The 21,266-nt window shown below is 42.6% G+C and overlaps 1 protein-coding gene across 6 annotated transcripts in view; it reads right to left on the reverse strand.

Annotated features, from left to right (window-relative positions):
* The window catches only part of KIAA0355 (KIAA0355 ortholog), an 81,054-nt gene extending 60,210 nt beyond the window's left edge, over positions 1-20,844 (reverse strand). For 2 of the 6 annotated variants that reach the window (XM_032612489.1, XM_032612487.1), the window contains exons 1-2: positions 20,781-20,828; positions 3,004-3,057 (exon numbers count right to left, since the gene is read on the reverse strand). The gene's annotated coding sequence lies outside the window, so the exon portion shown is untranslated. Of the gene's footprint in view, positions 1-3,003; positions 3,058-20,780 lie in introns of all 6 variants that reach the window. The other 4 variants (XR_004346856.1, XM_032612488.1, XR_004346855.1 and 1 more) reach the window with 3 other exon arrangements.
* Between the last annotated feature and the right edge of the window lie 422 nt (positions 20,845-21,266).

Below are 21,266 nucleotides of genomic sequence, written 5' to 3' on the forward strand. Positions count from 1 at the left end.
TATCCCAAATCTGGGAATGTGAGTACTGAAAAGGCCCTTAAAGATCATCTAATTTAAGTCCTTCAATTTACAGATGAGGGAAAAAAAATCTCAGGATACTAAATGTCTTGCACTAGACCACATAGCGCCTGTATCTTGACCCTCAGAACTCTAAATGTGTACATAAATATTCTGTTCAGCACTATCCAGACTGACACATTAAGCTACACTACAGGAATAAATCCTGAAAGGAGTGGCCTAACCTAAGATTTATTTTTTGCTCACATAAAGTTCAAGGCAGCCCTTCAACTTGTAGGGACATCATTGGAACTTTTGTTTTCCACAGTCACCTTAGCACAACAAACTCATATCAACTCTTTACTGCTTCCCACTGTAAGTGACACACATCACTTCCCATCACAGCCCTTTGGCCAGAATTAGTCACTTGTGCTAATGTAACCACAAGGTAAACTGGGAAATGTAGGGGAACACATGGAATACTGGGTAAGCAATACAGTCGGCCACAGCTGCCCATCCAGCCCAGCTGTGGGTTGTACAGTTTTTACAAGATGGCGAGAGCAATTCTGATTCCACCCAGGAGAGGCTGCTTTGCAATGTGGAGTCCCTACAGTTGCTTTCCAGAGGCCAGGTGATGCTCACATAGGCTGCTCCAGGACATGGTTCTTTGCTGTGTTTATGTATGCAGGGTGGGGGAGTGAAAGGAGGTAGAGAAGGAAAGGTCACAGAGTCCTTTGAGAGACTGATGACAAAACACTCCATAGTCTTAACACTATCCAAAACACCAAAGTTTTCATTCAGTTTTGGATTTAGAGCCCCAGGTGAAGAACCACCTGCCATCCACATTCACCATGTTTCCCTTCCCTACAGAGGAACGCTGCACTGAGCTGGAGGCAGCAGGTGACTTCATCCAAACTGAGCCTCTCTTCCTGCACTTAGTGTTGGTCCAGCAATAACCAAATAGGGGAGGCCAAAGGCTCAAGCTAACGCAGTCAGGGGGCACCAAAGAGAAATATATACTGGATCCTCTGTGGGGGTTTTTTGCTTTATTTTTTAGCTTAATTTTTTGTTTATTTGTGTTTTGTTTGTTTGTTTTTTGGCTGCGCCATGTTACTTGTGGGATCTTAGTTCCCCGACCAGGGATTGAACCCATGCCCCCTGAAGTGGCAGCACACAGTCCTAACCACTGGACTCCCAGGGAATTCCCATATTGAACCCTTTGTATCCATATCACTTATTACCTGTGCACCTGTATCCTCAAGGTGTGGTCCTCAGGCTGTGAGCATCAGAATTGAATTGCTAAACACCAAAGGTGCACCTGTATTAGGATAAGTCTGTCTATAGGCCATATCAGTGTACAGGGCGTGGTTATAATGCCCACTGAACATGTTATTAAGAATGGAAATTTTTTAAGCAATTTTTTATGAGATGCCATATTAACATTAACCTTGTTAAGACTAGGATGAAAAGAAAGAAGCCAACCAAAGCTTAAGGACTTCCTTCCCTGACATTAGAACCAGAACATCCCTTTAATGGAATGACTATTAAAATGCTGATTCCTGGAATACAATCCAAATCTAACGAATCAATCTTTGGAGGCAGGAGCAGAGAATATGCATTTTTTACAAGATCCTCAGGTGATTCTAGATGCATGCTATAATTTGAGAGTCAAACTGGTCAGCTAAAAACCTGCTGAAAGCCACAAGGATGACGACACCTGAGCATGGACATCTGAAGTTGCTGACTATATAAACACCACTTAAGGCAACTCAGGTATTTCACCAATATTCCTATTCAACAAGAATCCAGAAAGGGACTTCCACCTCCATGTGATAAATGACTCTACTTCTTAGAACCAAGGGGCTGGTTGGAAAATTCAATGAAAACTTCTGTTTGTATCATAATTGCTTCTAACAAGACCACTCCGGTCCAACAGTCAAGCCTGGGGTTCTTCTCCAGGCAGAAAGAACAAACAAGCCCCTGAAGAAAACAAAAATTGGTTTTTACTTATTCTTAATGGATCCGGTGTTCCTGTGCTGACCTTTGCTGTAATCAAAACTAGATAGTGTTGAATTCAAGGAAATATCATGGAATTGAAATACCATTCAAGTTCTATCATTTTCAAATAGGCTTTTGCCAAGAAACAATACGCAAAGAAGGTGGTGACATCCATCTAAGGAGTCATCTTCATGGCAGTGATCATAATATCCCCTGACAAAATACTGATGGAAGCTCGGTGATGGGTACACATGAGATTGATCACATTATCTGCTCTACTGTTGTATATGATCAAACAGTTCTGTAATGAAAAGTTTAAAATGCTCACAAACATGTATATAAGCACGTGGATATATCTCTTTTACTTTTTTAAATAAAATTATTCTCAATACTTGTCTTATTGTTTTTTGAAAGCTTTTCCTCCATATTTATCTCCCTGAAGGGCTAAAATATGTTCAATCCATTTAAGGACATTTCTGCTGTGTATTTTCTTAAAAAGAATTTTCACTGGGAAAATATTCACCATTTATGAATCCACTATTCATGCTACATGGAAATAAATATGCATTGTGAAAGATCTCAGAAGTCAGTTGTAGCCAAGACTTGTAAGATTTAAGTACGGTATTCATAAGTTTTAATGCTGCCTAAGATTCTCAAACACATGGCAGAAAAGGACATTTTAGTAGATATCACATCTTTTCAACATTACAATAATTTGCAAAAATTCTCAATAGATTAAAATTGAACTCAGACCTGATTACATCATTTAAAGCATTCCTTTCTGCATCAAAGTCAACAGGAATTTGTATTTCAAACAATAACAAAGAACATGCTTGAAACTAGACAAAAGTTAAGTATAAAAGGGTTTTCTTATACCCATAACTGATAAAATTTTTAAAAAGTGGTCATCCTGAGAAAATTTGAAGAGCTTCCCTTTAGAGATGCAGTGGAAAAGAAAGTGGCCCTGGTGGCTAACTAACTGGTTGAGATCCTGGCTCTGCCACTTACCAGCTATGTGACTTGGGCAAGTTCTTTAACCTCTGTGTGCCTCAGTTTCATCGTCTGTAAAATAGGGATAATAACAGTAACTACTGTTATTGAGTTAAATGAGTTTATACATACAAAGCATGTAGAATAATGTCTGGCACATATTAAGCACTACTTGTCTGATGATCTTATTATTATTATCATTCCAGTAAGTGAAAGTAACCAGGCCTTATTATCTTGCTTGTCTGGAAAAAAGTTACTGACAAACAAGAAAGGTCTTGTAAAGTCACCCAATCCCTAAACTGAGTAGATATCTACGTATTCTAGGGTGGGTGGCATCACATGTTTCAGTAATGTGATAGTTATTATTTGTGAACACAGAGAACAATTTTAAATCCATTTCAGTCATTAAGCCAATAGAGAAAAAGGAGTGAAAAGCACTCCTGTTGTCAGAAATGGTATGGCACAAAGTAGCTTCATTTCAAGATGACAGGCTAAATAAACAGGCACATATACTTACCTCCCCACCTTCCTCAAATCCCAAAGACAACAAAAAGATATTCACAAGGGAATCACAACATAACGGTAATTAAAATGGCCAAGAGATATAGTCTATTTGAATGCTGGCCACTTTCTAGAAGACAGAAAGGAAGTGGAGGAAATTGTATGACAAGATAGACCAGAGCAGAGCTAGACACTTCTCAGAACATGTAAAGCCAAAGGCGGGCAGAGAAGCAGAGCCCTTTTCCTGGAGGAGCTGGATAAATGCCCAGCTTTGAGTCAGCAGGTACAGTCAGGAGTGGGAAATAGGTTCATCTACCTGATCTCCTCCATACTTCTCACCCCTGGTCACTGAATCAGCCAACTCCTATTAAGCCAAGAGGACTGTTGGAAAAACAGGAACCTCTTGTCAATAACCTATATAATCAACCTGGTTCTTCATCGATAAGCATCACCAGATAGTGAAAGAAAACCAAGAGGACATAAAGGAAAACTAAGATGAAAAGCAGATCAGACTCCAGGAGAAACATATATTTTAGGTCCCAGAAAAACTGGTATCTAAAGAAATTCTAACTGGTATCCTCAGAGAGATATGAGAAGATAATGCAACCTTAAAACAAAAGCAAGCAAAACATAAATGAAGCAGAAATCAAGGAAGAACTCTTGGAAATAAGAAAGATGATTGCCAAAATGAAAAACAAGGGAATAAATAAAATAGGAGTGGAGTAGCATGTAGGGGATACACACACACACACACCCCACACTTGCTTATATTTTTTAAAATAAGCAATGGAAGAATAAACCAAAAACCAATAAAAATGTTTATCTATGAGGTACAGAGAAGAACAAAGGCAAGGAAGGAAGCCATACTTCTCTCAGTATAACTGGCTTTATATAGTTTTATCTTTAGAACCATGTAACTATATTATATAATTATAAAAAAAAGTAAATAAAAAATAAAACAATCCTAAAAATAAAAAACAGACAAGTGAACCTAAACTATTTATCGAATTGGTGGCATAACCACACAGAGAAGGATTTTTCAAGTTAAAACAGTGTCTTGACTGTACCTCTCTGGTGTTATTGTCAATAAAGGAGAAGAGACACAAATATAAAATCAAAGAAATAAAAATCCTGTAATCCTTCTATTGAATTTGAATCATGAGTTATCTTTTTCTTTCTAAAAAGTACACATTTACTTTACTGAAAAGATCTAAATTCACATCCCAGTTGCAATTAATGCCCTTAATACTACTTCCTCCCACCAAATAGGATGAGAATTCCTTATAGAAATGGCTGATTCTAGATATGGGGTCAAAAACAAAAAGATAAGCCCAGGAATTCTTATCAGGCCAGAAATAAGGGAACCCATCTAATACTACCCAGCCCATGTCATAGGACCCAGGGTAAACCTGAAGAATAAGTTCTTATATTAATGGCCAATAATGGTAGAATTTCAGAATCCAAACAATAACTCTTCTGGAGCAAAATTCATTAAGTATATAAAAATTAATGAGTTTGGACTTGGCAATGATTTCTTGCATATGATACCAAAAGCAAAGGCAATAAAAGAAAAAACAGACAAATTTTACTTCATCAAAATTAAAACTTCTGTACATCAAAGGACACAACTGATAGAGTGAAAGGACAACCAAAGAATGGGAGAAAATATCTGTAAGCCATATATCTGAAAAGGAATTAATATCCAGAATATATAAAGAACTCATATAACTCAAAAATATATAACCAAACAATCCAATTATCAAATGGGCAAAGGACTTGAATAGACATTTGTCCAAAGAAATAGACTAATGGCCAACAAACATGAAAGAATGCTCAACATCACCAACCATTAGGGAAATGCAAAGCAAAACCACAATGAGATACCACTTCATATGCATATATGACTATTACAAAAAGAAAAAACCAACACACAAAAACAACATGTTGGCAAGGATGTGGAGAAACTGAAACCCTGTTCATTGCTGGTGGAAATGTAAAATGGTATGGTCACTATGGAAAACAGCATGGCAGTTCCTCAAAAAATTAAACATATAGCTAATTACCATATGATCCAGCAATTCTACTCCTGGGTATATACACAAAAGAACTGAAAGCAGGGACTCAAACAGATATTTGTACACCTATGTTCACAGCAGCATTATTCATAATACCAAGAAAGCCGAAACAAGCTAAATATCCATCAATGGATGAATGGATAAACAAAATGTGGTATAACCACATAATGGAATATTATCCAGCCTTAAAAGGATGGAAATTCTGATATATGCTTCAATATAGATGAAACTATATTTATCCATGTGGCAAGTGACCTCTCTACTTGTCAGGCCATAGATCTGCAGAAACCTGGCAGTAGTTGCAATATCTGTGGCCTTAAGACAGGTGCTGTGGGGAAGAAGGTGGAGACCATGGTCTCTACTTCCAAAGTCACAGCTAAATAACAGGATCATCAAGCACCCTGTCTCTTAAGCACAGGCCTGATATGGGGGAAGAGTCTGGTTATTTTTCTGGGGAGCCTGTCCTTTATCTTTTACCTTCTGTTTACAGCATCTTTCAACACACACACACACACACACACACACACACACACGTTTTTCTCTCATTTCTCTAGTCAAATATGTTCATCTGTTCTTTCACAGTGTCAAGTTTTACAAGTTAATCTACCTTGCCCAAACTGATGATCAAATGTAGTTGAACCCTTTGAAGAAGATATACAAATGGCCAATAAGCACATGAAAAGATGCTCAACATCATTAGCTATCAGGGAAATGCAAATCAAAGCCATGAGATACCACTTCACAACTACTAGGATGACTATAATAAAAAGACAGACAATAGGGCTTCCCTGGTGGCACAGTGGTTGGGAGTCCGCCTGCCGATGTAGGGGACGCGGGTTCGTGCCCCGGTCCGGGAAGATCCCACATGCCGCAGAGCTGCTGGGCCCGTGAGACATGGCCGCTGAGCATGCGCGTCCGGAGCCTGTGCTCCGCAACGGGAGAGGCCACAGCAGTGAGAGGCCCGCGTACCGGGGGGGAAAAAAAAAAAAAAAAAGACAGACAGTAACAAGTGTTGGCAAGAATGTGGAGAAATTAGAATCTGTGGGAATGTAAAAGGGTGCAAATACTTTGGAAAACAGTCTGGCAGTACCTCAAAAGGTTAAATGTAGGGCTTCCCTGGTGGCACAGTGGTTAAAAATGTGCCTGCCCACGCAGGGGACACGGGTTCGAGCCCTGGTCCGGGAGGATCCCACATGCCGCAGAGCAACTAAGCCCCTGCACCACAACTACTGAGCATGTGCTCTAGAGCCCACGAGCCACAACTACTGAAGCCCGCATGCCTAGAGCCCATGCTCCACAGCAAGAGTAGCTACCACTCTCCACAACTAGAGAAAGTCCGCGCGCAGCAACAAAGACCCAACGCAGTCAAAAATAAAAAAATAAAATAAAAATTTAAAAAGGTTAAATGTACAATTACCATATGACCAAACAATTCCACAATTATGTATATATCCAAGAAAAATAAAAGACATGTCTACACAAAAACCTGTACATGAAAGTCCAGAGCAATACTATTCATAATAGTAAAAAAGTGGAGGGCTTCCCCGGTGGCGCAGTGGCTGCGAGTCCGCCTGCCGATGCAGGGGACATGGGTTCGTGCCCCGGTCCGGGAACATCCCATGTGCCGCGGAGCGGCTAGGCCCGTGAGCCATGGCCGCTGAGCCTGTGCGTCTGGAGCCCTGTGCTCCGCAACGGGAGAGGCCACAACAGTGAAAGGCCTGCGTACCGCAAAAAAAAAAAAAAGAAGCCAGACACAAAGTTCACATATTGTATGATCCCATTAACATGCGATGTCCAGAATAGGCAAATCCACTGAAACAGAAAAATTAATGGTTGCCTATGGCTGGGGCAAATGGGAAGAATGAGGAATGACTGCTAATGGGTACAGGGTTTCTTTTTGGAGTGATGAAAATGTTCTGAAATTCTGGTGGTAGTTACGTAACTCTACGAATACATTAAAAAATCACTGAATTATACACTTTAAATGGGTGAACTGTATGGTGTGTGACTTACATTTTAATAAAGCTGTTATTTAAAAAATAAAGGTGAACCACTCCATAAACAACTCCTTCTTCAGAGGAAAAAAATACAGAAAATTCTCTGTCCTCTCTGGACAACAACAATGTAAATCTAAATACCCACCCTTAATAATCTGGAGACACTACAGGAAATTAGGGAGGTTAGTAAAGTTATTGCCCATGAAGTTCAAAGCCCAACCACTTCCATGGTGCTTTTTCGGTCAGTTCAGAATGACACAAGCCATATTTAGAAATGCACTCCAAAAAAATGCTTTGAAGATTTTTATTCTCAACATTCACGAGTTTAAAGTATCTATCCAGACAAGAGAAAATGCCTGATTCAGTTCTTAGTTCTCTCTCTCATTAGGGCTCTACTTTTTTGGCTCCCCTTGTGTTACCACATTAAAAAGAGTGATATGAAAAGATGCTAGTTCTCCTTCCTTTCTTCCTGTCCCTCTGGCCATTCTTAGTTGCCTCTTTGAGCCACTCCCCATCTGACAGACCTGAAGTGCTGTGGTTCCTCAGAGCTCTATGCTGTGCCCTGTTTCTAAGATCAACATATTCTCACTGGGATGATCCCCAAATCCATCTCTCTAGCCCAGATCTTTCTCTTGTACTCCAGATCCCAAATATTCAACTACCTAATGGACAGGTCCCCAAATCAAAATGTCCAAAACCAACTCTCCCCAGTCTTTCCATATTCCTTCCCTGTCTTGGTGAATGGCATCACCATTAACCTACCTGAACAAGCCAGACACCTGGAGTTATCCTCTACTCCTTACTCTTCTTTATATCCAATTAATCATTCAGTCATATCCTTTCTGCCTCCTTAACATCTTGCAAGTCTTTTTCCTTCTACTTTCACTGGCAATCCAAAGTTCAAACCTTCTTTACCTCCTGTCTGAATTACAGAGGAGCCTCCTGAGTTATCTTCTAAATGCCTGGACTGCTCCTCTCTGGTTGCTGTGTGATTAATCACGCCACTCTCCTGCTTAAAATCGATTATGGCTCTCCATTACCTTCCCAACTTTCTCCCAACTTCCCCCCACCTCCCTCACCCCATTTCTGCCTAGTTCTTGCTTGTGCCATCTTTCTTCTCACCATCTACACATTCAGCTCCCTCTGCATGGAAAGCTCTCCTGGCTTACTCTCACTCCTCCTGGATGTCTAACTGAGATGTCAGCTCCTCTGGGAAGCCACCTTGACAAAGACTGAGGTAGAAGCGCCTCTGTGTGCAACCATAACAGCCTGTCTTTAGCCCTATCTTAGCACTGTCTTTGTTGTATTGTAACGTACTGCATCACAACTGCCAGTTTCCCCTGTGCTTCTAAGCCACCTCCAACCACCAAGATCACCGAGCTCATTCAAGATATCAGAGAGTGCCAAGCACAGATGTCTGTTGAATGATTAGTTCATCCTCAGTATTTATTTAATGGTTATTTCTATACAGCATTCACACGGTCAGTCTTGCTATCCACAGAGGCAGTAGCTAAGTGCTAGATAAAAGGTTCTGCTTTGAAAAAAAAAAAAAAAAAAGCTGATGACATGACATGTTCACTCAAGTACTCCTCAACAAAACTACCATTCATTAAGTGACTACAATGTGTCAAGCATTATACCTGGAGCTTTGGATACATAATCTCATTTAATGCTCACTAGAACTGTAAAATAAAAACAACTGACATTAACTGAGCGGGTAATGAGTGCCAGGCACTGTGCTATGCACCTTGCATCTGTTACCTAATTTAATGCTCACAAGGATCCTGTGAGGCAGTTAAAGAGCTTGAGTGAGTTCTTCAAGTTCCTGCCACATGGGTAAGGTAGCAGTCCCCAACAGAGCTGGGTTTGGGGCCTGGGAGTCTGCCACTAGCAGCGGAGGTCTCCATCACTGCATTATTCCACCTCCGTCAATGATCTAGACCAGGACATTCTGTTTATTACCCTTAGGAGATGGTTTCAAGCTGTAGGATTCTTGGCAGGAATTGGCAGGAAGTTGAGCTGAAGCAATGAAAAGAAAGGAAAGTGGTCTCTCTTTAGGAGATCATAGCCATATGCATTGCTAATGACCCAAATTCACCTCTCCAGTCAAGACCCCTCTCTCCTGGGACTTCAAATGTTAGTCATCCTTCCATTCCCCGGTCTTCCTCCTGCATTTACTGCCTTGGTTAAAGGCACTACCAACCCTGCACCTAAACGTAAGGTATTATCCCAGATGGTCCCTATCCTGTTCCCTTTCCTTACAATCCCTTACATTCAGTCCTGCTAATCCTGTTGACCACAATTCATGGTTCAATCCTGTTCACCTGGTCTCACCTGGGCTATTGCAACTGCTGCATAAATGTTGGCTATTGTTACTGTTACATCCTAAATGCCTCTTGCTCTCTCCTTTATGCCAGCACTGTTCAGCTTCCAAAGAACTAGCCTTCAGGAGCAAGCATGTAAGGCCAAGAGAGAATATCTTCTATGAGGACCAAAAGCCAAGCTTCCAGATGCTCAGGTCCCAGATCTTTCAATGAAAGCATAACAGATAGACAATAGCAAAATCTAAGTAGCATGCTAAAAATGTATGAGAATGTCAGATACTGGAATAGAAACTAATAAATAGCTCCAATCCCAAGAAACCATTCTATTTTATTCCATTTCACAAAATTAGTAAGTCAGCATTCAATCTTTTAACACAGTGGCTCTCAACAAGTGAAGATGATTACACACACACACACACACACACACACACACACACACACACATCTGCCCAGGGGACATTTAGCAATGTCTGGAAACATTTTTTGGTTGTCACAACTGGGAGAGTGCTAGTGGGTAAGGCCAGGAATGCTGCTAAATATCCTGCAATGCACAGGACAACCCCCCTGTCCACCTAAAGACAGACAATTATCCACCCAAAATGCCGGTAGTAATGCTACTGAGCAACTGTGCTAAACAAGTTCCTTCTATATTCAAGTACCTAATACATAAAAAAGTGACTTCTTTCTGGGAAGATGATACAAACTTTCCCTGTAAGTTAAGCTACAACAGGTCCATTTGAGGTATCACTGGAAAAGAGGCAGGTAAATGCTAAATACCTGGTTGAAAAAACAAATGCCGTGAGTTGGGAGGAAGGAGAGCACCATAGAGGCCGAGGCCTCGTCAAAGACCTCAGAGAGCAGATGGGCTGCTCACTTCACACGCCAAGCCTGCCAGTCCAGGCCCGCCCAAATCCAGAATCACCTCTCCAGCCTTACTTGCAACAGGTCTCTTCAACCCACCTTTTGTTCCTGCCACACTGTCCACCCACAACAGCTACTTCTCCACAGCGCCACTATGTTCTATTGTTACTGCTGGAACAACCTCTCATCTACCTCACAAAAGCTCTGCCCTCCAGCTGAGCGGCACCCAATTCCCCCCAACCCCAGGCTGACAAGGACATGTGGTCATCTCAACCCAATCACCCAATCATAAGAGCGTGTTCCTACGATTCCTGAAGAAGGAGGCAGTGCAAAGACAAAGGTGTAAAATGCTTTGAAGGGCTTAGGCCCTAAGGCCTTGTCCTCTGCCGCCTAACATCAGAGCTTAGCAGCAGCCAGCCAGGAGCCGCCTCACTTCCTGTAGTTGCTCAGTAAAAATAGGAAGTGGGGGGAGAAATTCACAAAGCAGAAACAAAAGTAATCACTGCCTAGCTTCCTGAACACAAATCACTGAGCAGGGAGGGTATCATTAAAACATCAAAACGGAAAGGGAGGCATGGAGAGCCAAGGCCAGAGGAAAGGAAGTGACACTTCTGGGTCCACCGAGCCCAGACTACTTCTGTGCCCAGGAGACTGCTCCCAAAGAAAACTATGTTCAAAACTGGACACTAGTTTATATAGAAAGTTTTCAAGGAACACTAACGCATTTTAATTTAAAGAATCATGCAACAATTCCTGAAACATTAAAGTTCTATCAGAGTAAAAAAATGTCAATGACAAAGTTTTAAGGAAGTCAAGATTAAACTACATTTTTCCTAGTCAAGAAGTGGCTACTAAAATTGCTATTAAAACAAAACAAAAGGAAAATTACTAAATAACTGACTGGTTGACAAAATCTGAAGCCCATGCTTTCCTATACTGAGGTATGAAAACTCAAGTAGATAGAAAAAACCCTACTAAATAAAAATTCTATTCATAGAATTCTAAAAAATTCTAATCATAGCTGGAATCTATCATAGTTAAAATAAAGATGCTTCTACACCTGTGCCCACAGGCATGGCTCAACCCTGTAAGTCGTGCCTGAATGCTCCAGGCACCCAGGATGCAGAGATTAACAGTGCTGACGTCAAGGAGCTTCTGGTCTAATGGAGGAACCAAGTGCTCCCACGTGGTGACACCTGACTGCCCCTTGTACTGACACTTGCTCTAAAACAATTTATCATCACAAAATATGACACTCCTCTATAAAAACAAAGCAAGTTGTCATCACCAGATCTGAAGAGCTTTTATATCTGGTAATCTACAAATAACTGATAAGTTCAGTTAAGCAGAAGAAATAAATTTTCTAACCACAAAGTCAACAGAGTTGAAATTTAGTTTCAAAATAACACAGGTTAAAAACAAAATAGGCCAGGGAATTCCCTGGCGGTCCAGTGGTTAGGACTCTGCACTTTCACTGCCAAGGGTGCCAGTTCGATTCCTGGTCAGGGAACTAAGATCCTGCAAGCTGAGCAGTGTGGCCAAAAAAAAACAAAAAACAAAAAACAAAAAACAAAAAATAACAACAAATTAAATATAAGAACTTTTGAATTTTATTTGAGAAACACTCTAAGCCAAAAAAATATTTGTTAAACAGAAATCTTCAAAAGAAAAGGAAAGGGCTTCCCTGGTGGCGCAGTGGTTGAGAGTCGGCCTGCCAGTGCAGGGGGCGTGGGTTCGTGCCCCGGTCCGGGAGGATCCCACGTGCCGCGGAGCGGCTGGGCCCGTGAGCCATGGCCGCTGGGCCTGCGCGTCCGGGGCCTGTGCTCCGTAGCGGGAGAGACCACAGCGGTGAGAGGCCCGCGTACCGCAAAAAAAAAAAAAAAAAAAAAAGAAAAGGAAAAAGTGGGGTGGTGGTGGTCAGAGCCTTGCCAAGAAAAGGTTTATCTACAAGCAACTACCATACACCACCAAAAGGTGAACAAAGTTGGCTCCTAAACATCTGAAAAAGTTTACTCAGGTGAAACAAAGTTTTCATCTGTAAATTGAAATGGTCTCAGACCAATAAAAATTTGCATATCAGGGCCTTCCCTGGTGGTCCAGTGGTTAAGACTCCTTTCTTCCAATGCAGGGGACGTGGGCTGGATCTCTGATCAGGGAACTAAGACCCCACACGCGAGTGGCACAGCCAAAAGTAATAACAATGATAACAAAAAAATTTGCATATCAAAATGCACCCAAGCACTACGAAAATGTTTGTGATAAACTGTGCTGCTGAAGGAAATTCGAGTATAAATCAAGGAGTTAGAATAACTTAAAGTAAATCATTACTTTAAAGTAAAAATCACAAAACATTGATTAATTTTTCAAATCCAATTTGTTAAAAAAATTTTTTTAATCTACACCTATTAAAAACCTGCAGTTTATTTTTTATTTATTTTTTTGTTTTTGCAGTTTATTACAGCATGATAAGGCCTTGATCTACTCAGCTCTGTTTAAGCCTAGTTTTAGCTCAATTATCCAAAAAGTTTCCAAACTTGTAAAAAAAAGCATGTTGAACTAGTGAAAACTAATGTATCCATTAGAAAGTTATTTAAGAACTCAAAGTTGTATAGTGTTACTCATTCTTAACAACTTGCACTGTGGAACCTATCCAAAACTAACCTCAAATGGGGAAAAACAAGTATTTATCAAGAAGCTTATATACAAACAGGTAAATCAAACCATAATATGGAAATTATTTCTCTTACTACAGAGAGGAACTATATAAACTTTAGATAAATACACTTCAGATTCAGGACCATTTCTGAAAATTTAAGGTACCCATGAAAAATTTCATCAATGGATATTATAGAAGCTCCTTCCTCCAGGCTGGGAACACTGACTCCAATTTTGCACACCCAGCAAGCCTTTCCATCTCTCAAAAAGAACAGCAAATCCGAGTTACAGCTAGGGAGCTCATTCTTCTCCACAAACATTTCAGCAGGTCAAATATTTAGCAATGAGGACATTCAAGGAGCCTCCTGCCCATCTCACCCCCACCTCCCACCGCTTCCTGAGGCAGGGAAGACAGCCCTAGAGAGCAGGCCTGCAGTGGCTCATGTTCCTACCTTGTGGGTAAGATGAAATCTCTCAATGCTGAGAGGTTATGCAGTAGTTATGGGTATGGGTTTGGGAGACAGATTGACCCTAGATGTGAAATCCTGCTCTCAGTAACCATCAGTTGAATGAACAGCACTTAATCACTCTATGACCTCAGGCAAGTTACCTGAACTCTTGTGCCTCAGTTTCTTCAGTACTGTAGTGAGGATTAAATCCATAAAGGATAGCACTCAATAAATGGAACTACTGCTCTGAAACAGGCCAGGAAACAGTCAGAAGGCGGCATTTTATCTTTTTTTAAAATTCTTCATTCTGGCCTACTAGCAGTAAAAATACTAACTCCCTCTCCCCACCCCCACCCCAAATACCACACAGTTACAACAACTTTCAAAAATATTTCTTACCTTCTTGCAGCCCTGGCCCCAACTCCCAAAGTCCTGGCAACAAACTAAAAGGAGTGCTGCCCTGTGTTCTCAAGACGGGAAGGAGGTCATGGCTCCTCCTATTTCCCTGCCTACCACTCCCTCTTGCAGCCCCAAACTAGAAAAAGAACACGGACAGTGCTAAGGAATGAATCACCTTGCTTTACAAAGCACATTACAAAGTGACTTAAGGACAAGGACAGGCACGGTACATCCTTTCCTACCTGGAGACCCACAGACAAGATAGGTCCTTGTGAGCTGGTGAGAGGAACCACTTTCACCTCTCCCTGCCTAGGTTACCAGCCTACAGCACTCAAGTCTGGGAGCCAAGCCAGCCTTCCTTTACCTGTTCTCAGGCACATACATCCCCCTCTGGGACCTGGGAGTGGGGTAGGGGAAGACTCAGGTATTCCCAGGTTCCCCAGTCACACGACCATCTCACTAGCACCTAATCCCAAAATCATTTTCAATAAGAAAATTTGATTTTTTTTTCAGGTAATATCTAGCTCTAATTCCACACTCAAAAACTTTCACATTATGATTCTTTGCAACTACCAGTTTGGAAAAGCACATATCTGACAGTGGCCTAGACACAAGGAATATAGTCAAAATGGCTTAAAAAAAAAAAAAAGCAATACCATCTAGGAATGAACCCTAGAAACAGATTCAGTAAATGTAGAGGCCTGCATCCAGGATGCCCACTGGCAGCACTGACTATAAGCACCAACCTGTAAGTAACCCACATGTCCTGTATGAAGGGGTTCATTAAAAAAATTACACAGGGGGCTTCCCTGGTGGCGCAGTGGTTGAGAGTCTGCCTGCCGATGCAGGGGACACGCGTTCGTGCCATGGTCCGGGAAGATCCCACATGCCGTGGAGTGGCTGGGCCCATGAGCCATGGCCACTGAGCCTGCGCGTCCGGAGCCTATGCTCTGTAATAGGAGAGGCCACAACAGTGAGAGGCCTGCGTACCACAAAAAAAAAAACACACACACACACACACACACAAAAAAAGAAAAAAGAATTACAAGGAACATCTCACAATCACTTGAAAGTTCAAGGTAGAGCTAGCACATTTCATCAAGCCTAAACTCTCATCGCTATAAATCCCATCATTTTATATATGCTAAGAAAAACTCTGCCAGCTAACGATGACCTGCCATGGCACGACATATCCCACTTTCAGGCTCCCTCAAGGCGCTTTCCCGTCTCATTTCTCTGCCTCAGTCCATCTGGGACACACATCACACCTGGAACAAGCCTCTTTGCATCCTTTTCTCTCCTTTCACTTTTTCTAGAAGTTACCCATATTTAAGATCCACTGTTTCGATGACACGATCTTAGGCTCCTTTAGTTCCTATGGAGCCTTTCCGGAGCTCCTGCAGCCTCCACTGCCATTACTCATCATTAGCTCTGGGTGTCTTCCCTTTCCAGATGAATTGTAAGCACACAGAGAGAGAGACTGGACACATCTTCACATTCACTTTGGTGTAAAACACAGGGTCATAACACTACCACCACCACCAAAAACCCACACCTGTCAGGAACTGTTCTAAGGACTTCACAAATATTAACTCCTTTAAGTCTCACTATAACCCCAGGAGGTAGGTACTATTACTTCACCCATTTTCAGACAGGGTAAATTGAGGTAAAGAGAGGCTATATGATTTAGAGGTTAGTGACTAGTTAAGTGGTAGAGGCAGGACTTGAGCCCAAGCAGTCTGGATATAGTCCTTGCCCTTAAACTCTATGCTACATTCCCTCTCTAAGTGACTGCTATGTATATAGCAGACATTTAGATTTTAATTCCTATTACTTTTTCATTGAAAATACACATACACAGTGGAAAAAATTCGTATTGTACAAAAGAGTATGCAAGAAAAAGCCAGGTCAGTCTAACAGCCTAGATTTCTGGGGCCTAATCCCAAAGGCAATCACTCTTTCTTTTCTATGATTCGAGAATTGTTTTTCTGCACTTAGAAACCTACTTCATGTGTATCCCCCCTCTCTTTTTTTTTTTTACACAAATGGGCACATATACACATTGTCTTGCATCTTGCCTTTTTCATTGAAATATTTCTCCGAGTTTGATGCATATCTGCGCCTAGGCTGCTTTTATTCAGTTGTAAGACACATATTTTCACACTTTAAAGATGATTTCATGAAGTCAGAGAATCTTGGTGGGCTTGGACTTCATCAGGAAACAGAAGTCACAAAAGGCTTTTAAACGTACAGCAGATGTCAAGGGTTAGCCCTGTAGCAATGTGCAGGCTGAATCGAGGAGACATCCAACATGTCATTTCTCTTATAATAGTAAATAGCTACATCAGAGGGTTGTTATGAGGACCAAACAAGGTATTATACACAAAGCACTTCACACCAAACCTGGCTAGCACAGTGAGTCCAAGGGATGAACATAGCACCTGACACACTGTTATGCCCAATAAGTTAGAGACTGTTATTAATTATATCTTCAAAAGCTGGCTCCACTTTCCAATCTCATTTCCCTCTACTCCCCTATTCATATCTATCCACCCTTCAGCCTAAATCTCCTGCAACTCACATACCTCAAACTTGCTCAGCTCTATACCTTTACAGCCATCGTGGTCCTGCCTAAAAGTCCTCTCCCCTTCCTGTGGTGCTGGACTCACTATTTCCCACAGTACTCAGCTCAAGCACAGCCTTCACCTGACAGTCTTCCCTAACAACTGCAGCTGGGTTCTCTGAACAAGCAGTTTGGGAAGAGCCTATCTGTCATGACTTCCCACCTTCTGGTTCTCAGGTCTGGTTCCCAGAGCACCCAGGAGCAAGTCGGTTCAGGGGGACTGATTCAGGCTACCTAAGCTCAAAAGGTGAATGATGTATTAACCAGAAGGCCAGTCACAAAGTTGATAAATAATGATGAGAGCTAACACCTATTGAGCTCTTACCGGGGGCCAGGCAGCAAAGAGGAAGGTGCTACTATTATCCCCATTCCTCGGATGGGGAACCAGAGAGGTTAGCCAGCAACTCAAGTCCAGGATCTGACCCAGGAGTCTGGATGCAGACCACTCTCAACAGGAAATCTCCATGTGAAGCCATGTTCTAATCAAAGGGCATTAGGATCATGGAAGCAAAGCAAAGGAAAGATTCTCTCCACTAGAGGCATCAACAGAGATGCACCCATCTGTCTGGAAGAGCAAAGGCCCAGTGGAGGACTGCACAGAGCTCCTCTGGCCGAGGTCCCCAGAAGGTACTACAGACACATCACCCAATTCTTCTCTTGGACCCACCACCCCAATTTCCATAGACATCATCCCAACCCTCTCCTTCTAGAATCAAAATCTTTCTTCTGAGGATATAAAATTAAGCATCTGGCCACAAACACATTCCAATCATGCCTTCCTAGGGTTATAGCTGGGTCATTTTGGTTGAACTTAAAAGTTTTCCCTGAAATTCTCAAAACTACATTTACAAAATGTCTCTTGGCTTGTATCTTTTCTACAGATAGCTGATTTGACATTTATTCTGATTTCATTCTCAGATGATCATTGATTCATTCAACAAATACTTAATTGTTCCCCAAACGCTGTGTTCTAGGCCCTGGAGATAGCAGCAGTGAACAAGACAGGCAAGATCTCTAAAACCTGTCTCCTGCTTCTAGGCACTTATGATACTTGATGGCAACTGCTTATTTGGTTTTCTTTCCTAGGCTGTGCCTTCCAGCTCTGTATTCCAATCCTCCAGTACAGTAACTGGCCTATACGGTAAATACTGCATAAATGTGAGATAACTAAATTCATGACTAAATTCATTGGGTCTCATTTTTCTAATCCAGGGTGGAATCAAATTATGTCTGAAGTCCCTCAGAGCAAAGGTACAAGTTTAAATCAAATTGTAGGAATAGAAAGCAAATGGCAATAGAACCCAAATCAAGAAGGAAGAAAGAAATCACTTGCATCAAAGTCTGAGCTGGGGTCACCGACTGGAAAGAGGATGAGGGGGTGAAATGGGTCTCTACCTAGAAGTCACATGCTGGACAAGTGGGAAGGAGCATGCATTGGGGGAAAGAGGTAGAGATATTAAGCTGGGCCTTAGAAAATGCTTCCAGGCAGATGTGGGAAGAAGAGAAGCAGCAAAGACAAGTGAAAAAGCACAGTCACAAAGTTAAGCTAATGATCACAATAGCTTAAGTCAAGAAGGCCAACCAAGAGGAGATGCACAACAGCAAGAAAGTGTGGCTCACCATGCCAAATACTTATGGTCAAGGTCAAGGGAAATGAGAAAGCAGCAGCCACTGCATCTATCAATCAGAGGACCCTCAGGAGGACAGTTCCATTATGGATAAAGACATCTGAAGCACAACCCCTGAAACATTCAGGTTCTTGGTGAACTTAGAACTAAGAGAAAATGGCATCCTGCTTTTTCTGTAACTCCAAAAAAGCAATTCCTTATTCAAACCCACATTCTCTCTCCACCTTGGAAGGTCATCATTTTCCACTAAGCAGAAAGTCACAGGAGGGAAAAGGAGAGAGTGGACACTCAACTCATGTGATGCCCCAGTCCACTAGCTCTCAGAAACATTTTCCTATAGACTTGTTAGACCCGCTTGACAAAAAGCTGCTGGTGTATTAGGCTTCGGGTTTTCAACAGAATAAACACTTAGTAAAATTTTCAGCAGAATCATGTGCAACTTGTTTAAAAATTTTTAAAGAGGATGCTTAAAACATGTTGTCTTCCAAAAATCCAGAGATAATTTTAGATTGAAAAATCTAGGCTTGCCAAGGGAATCTGAGAACTCTTCTATCTTGGTCTCCAATGCTAACCTACGTATTCGTGTGCAAAAATAGAGGAAGATTAGAATCTCAAATGCCAGACTGAAAAGTTGCCACAACAAACCTGAACTCTTCATATGGAGTTTGTTATCTTGTCAGCAAGATAGCAAGTGAAACAGCAATAACTAAACTTTTTTTTTACTTCAAAAGAAAAAAGTCTCAAACATGAAATACATCCTGGACTTGCAAAGGAAAATAATTTAAAAAAAAGATATTGTGAATGGAATTATAAAACAGTATACACAAAATCTAAATATCAAATCTGTAAGTAGTCCTTTACAAACACAAACTTAGAACTTTAGGTCTAAAATATGATAAAACAGCAATTATAGTTTTTTCAGTAAAGTTTGGAAAATTAACCTATTTGGAAAATACATATTTTCAACCAAAACCAAATTTTAAGTAAATTTAAAACAGCTAAAAGTAAAAATAAAACCATGAAATGAGAAACAAATATGGATGGATGTTATGAATATTGGGATGGAGAATAATTTTTGAAGTGTCAACAAAGGAAAAATAATACTATATTTTTTAAATGAATGTTACCTTTGACCTCATTTGTAAATTTAACCCAAAACAACAATCAGACAAATCCTTTTGGCAGAACTGTCTATCTTGTGACGAATTAGAAACAATCTACATGTTAACTTGGTATATGTTGGCTTGGTTAACTTATGATATATGTATATATTATGTATATATGATATATGTATATATGTATATATTATGTATATATGATATACATTATGAAGTCCATAGAAGTGATAATATCTGTATTTATTGATATCACCAAAATGTTAGCAATGGCTGTCACTGAGCGGTAGGTTGGTGGATGACTGTCACTTTAAAAAGTATTGTCACAACACTTTTTGTGCTGTCTTGAATGTGAAGAAAGGAGAATGAGTTGCTTTTATAATGGGGGCGAGGAGCGGAAACAAGCTATTTTCAAATTAACCCCCCCCCCTCCAAGCTGAGTATTTATCTGGCAAAATTTGTGAGGAGAATAAACAAAATTCTTATCATGCCAACCAGGCATGCTTCTTTCCTCGCACCGCGCGGAGCAGGAAGACACACCCCTGACCCTACGCTCGCCCCTCAGCCGTGGGTCCTTCATCCTCAGCCCCGGCCCTCCGGCGGTCCCCGCGGAACCTCCCCTGGCCCGACTGCGCCAGGGGGCTCAGCGGGGCCGGAAAATCGTGTTCCTCGGGGCCCGGCCCGGCGGGAAAGGTGCGCGCAGCCGACCGGCAGCCGCGGGGCGGCGTGAGGGCCGCGTCCCTAGGCAGTCCCGGTAGACCCCGGGACCCACAGGCCGCCGTCCCTCCGCTAACTGCTCGGCGGGCTTCCGGGAGCGGGTCCCGGCGCCAGCCCGACCTCCCCGGCTCCGGCGGCCCAAGGAGCGGCCCCCCGCCCTTCCTGCCCCGCGTCCGCGGGGTCCCCGCCGCGCCCCCGGTCTCAGGCACGAGCCAGGAGGCCCCTCCAGGCTTCCGTCCGGTCAGCCAGCCAGCGCTCCCAGAGCCCGGCGTCCTCCACAGCGAACGGGCAAGGGGCGGGAGCCGACGGCCCTGAGCCCTGCGGCCCCAAGCGGAGCGGCGCCCCGCGAGCTCGTCCAGTCGCCAGCCCCGGCCGCACCCCACCACCCACCCACCACCCCCTGAGCCCGCCCGCCTGCGCCAGGCGGCACCCGCTCGCGCCCGCTCCTCACCTGCAACGCGCCCCGGCCCCCAGCTCACCGCCCGAACCGGCTGTGTACACCGGAAGTGACGTCTCCGGGGCAGGCCCCGCCCCCGCCCCAGGCGGACGCCGGGTGGCTGCAGACCAAGCGGCTAGGAGCGGTCCCCGACCATTCCCTGCGCGAGGGGGGCGGGGAGGGCCCTGCACCCCCTTGCCTAGGGACGGAGGACCTCCAAATGGGACTGCCAGGGTGGGGGGTTGAGGACCGGTGGCCAGAGTCCGCAGGGCCACCCTGGTTCTCCACTGTGACTTAGCCTCCGGGCGGGAGGGGTCAGCTGTGTCCTCACAGACTTATGAAAATTAATTACTGAAGAATTGAGCACTTACTAGATGCCAGGTCCTCGCAGGAGCTGTAGGAACTGGATAATGCCCTCTCCCTCATACGTTTATTCTCTAGTGGTGGAAACAATCATTGTTATAAATGCGCTTGATGATATAGTGCCAATTGCGACAAGCG

Source organism: Phocoena sinus, chromosome 19 (genome assembly GCF_008692025.1).
Source record: "Phocoena sinus isolate mPhoSin1 chromosome 19, mPhoSin1.pri, whole genome shotgun sequence".
Taxonomy (NCBI): domain Eukaryota; kingdom Metazoa; phylum Chordata; class Mammalia; order Artiodactyla; family Phocoenidae; genus Phocoena; species Phocoena sinus.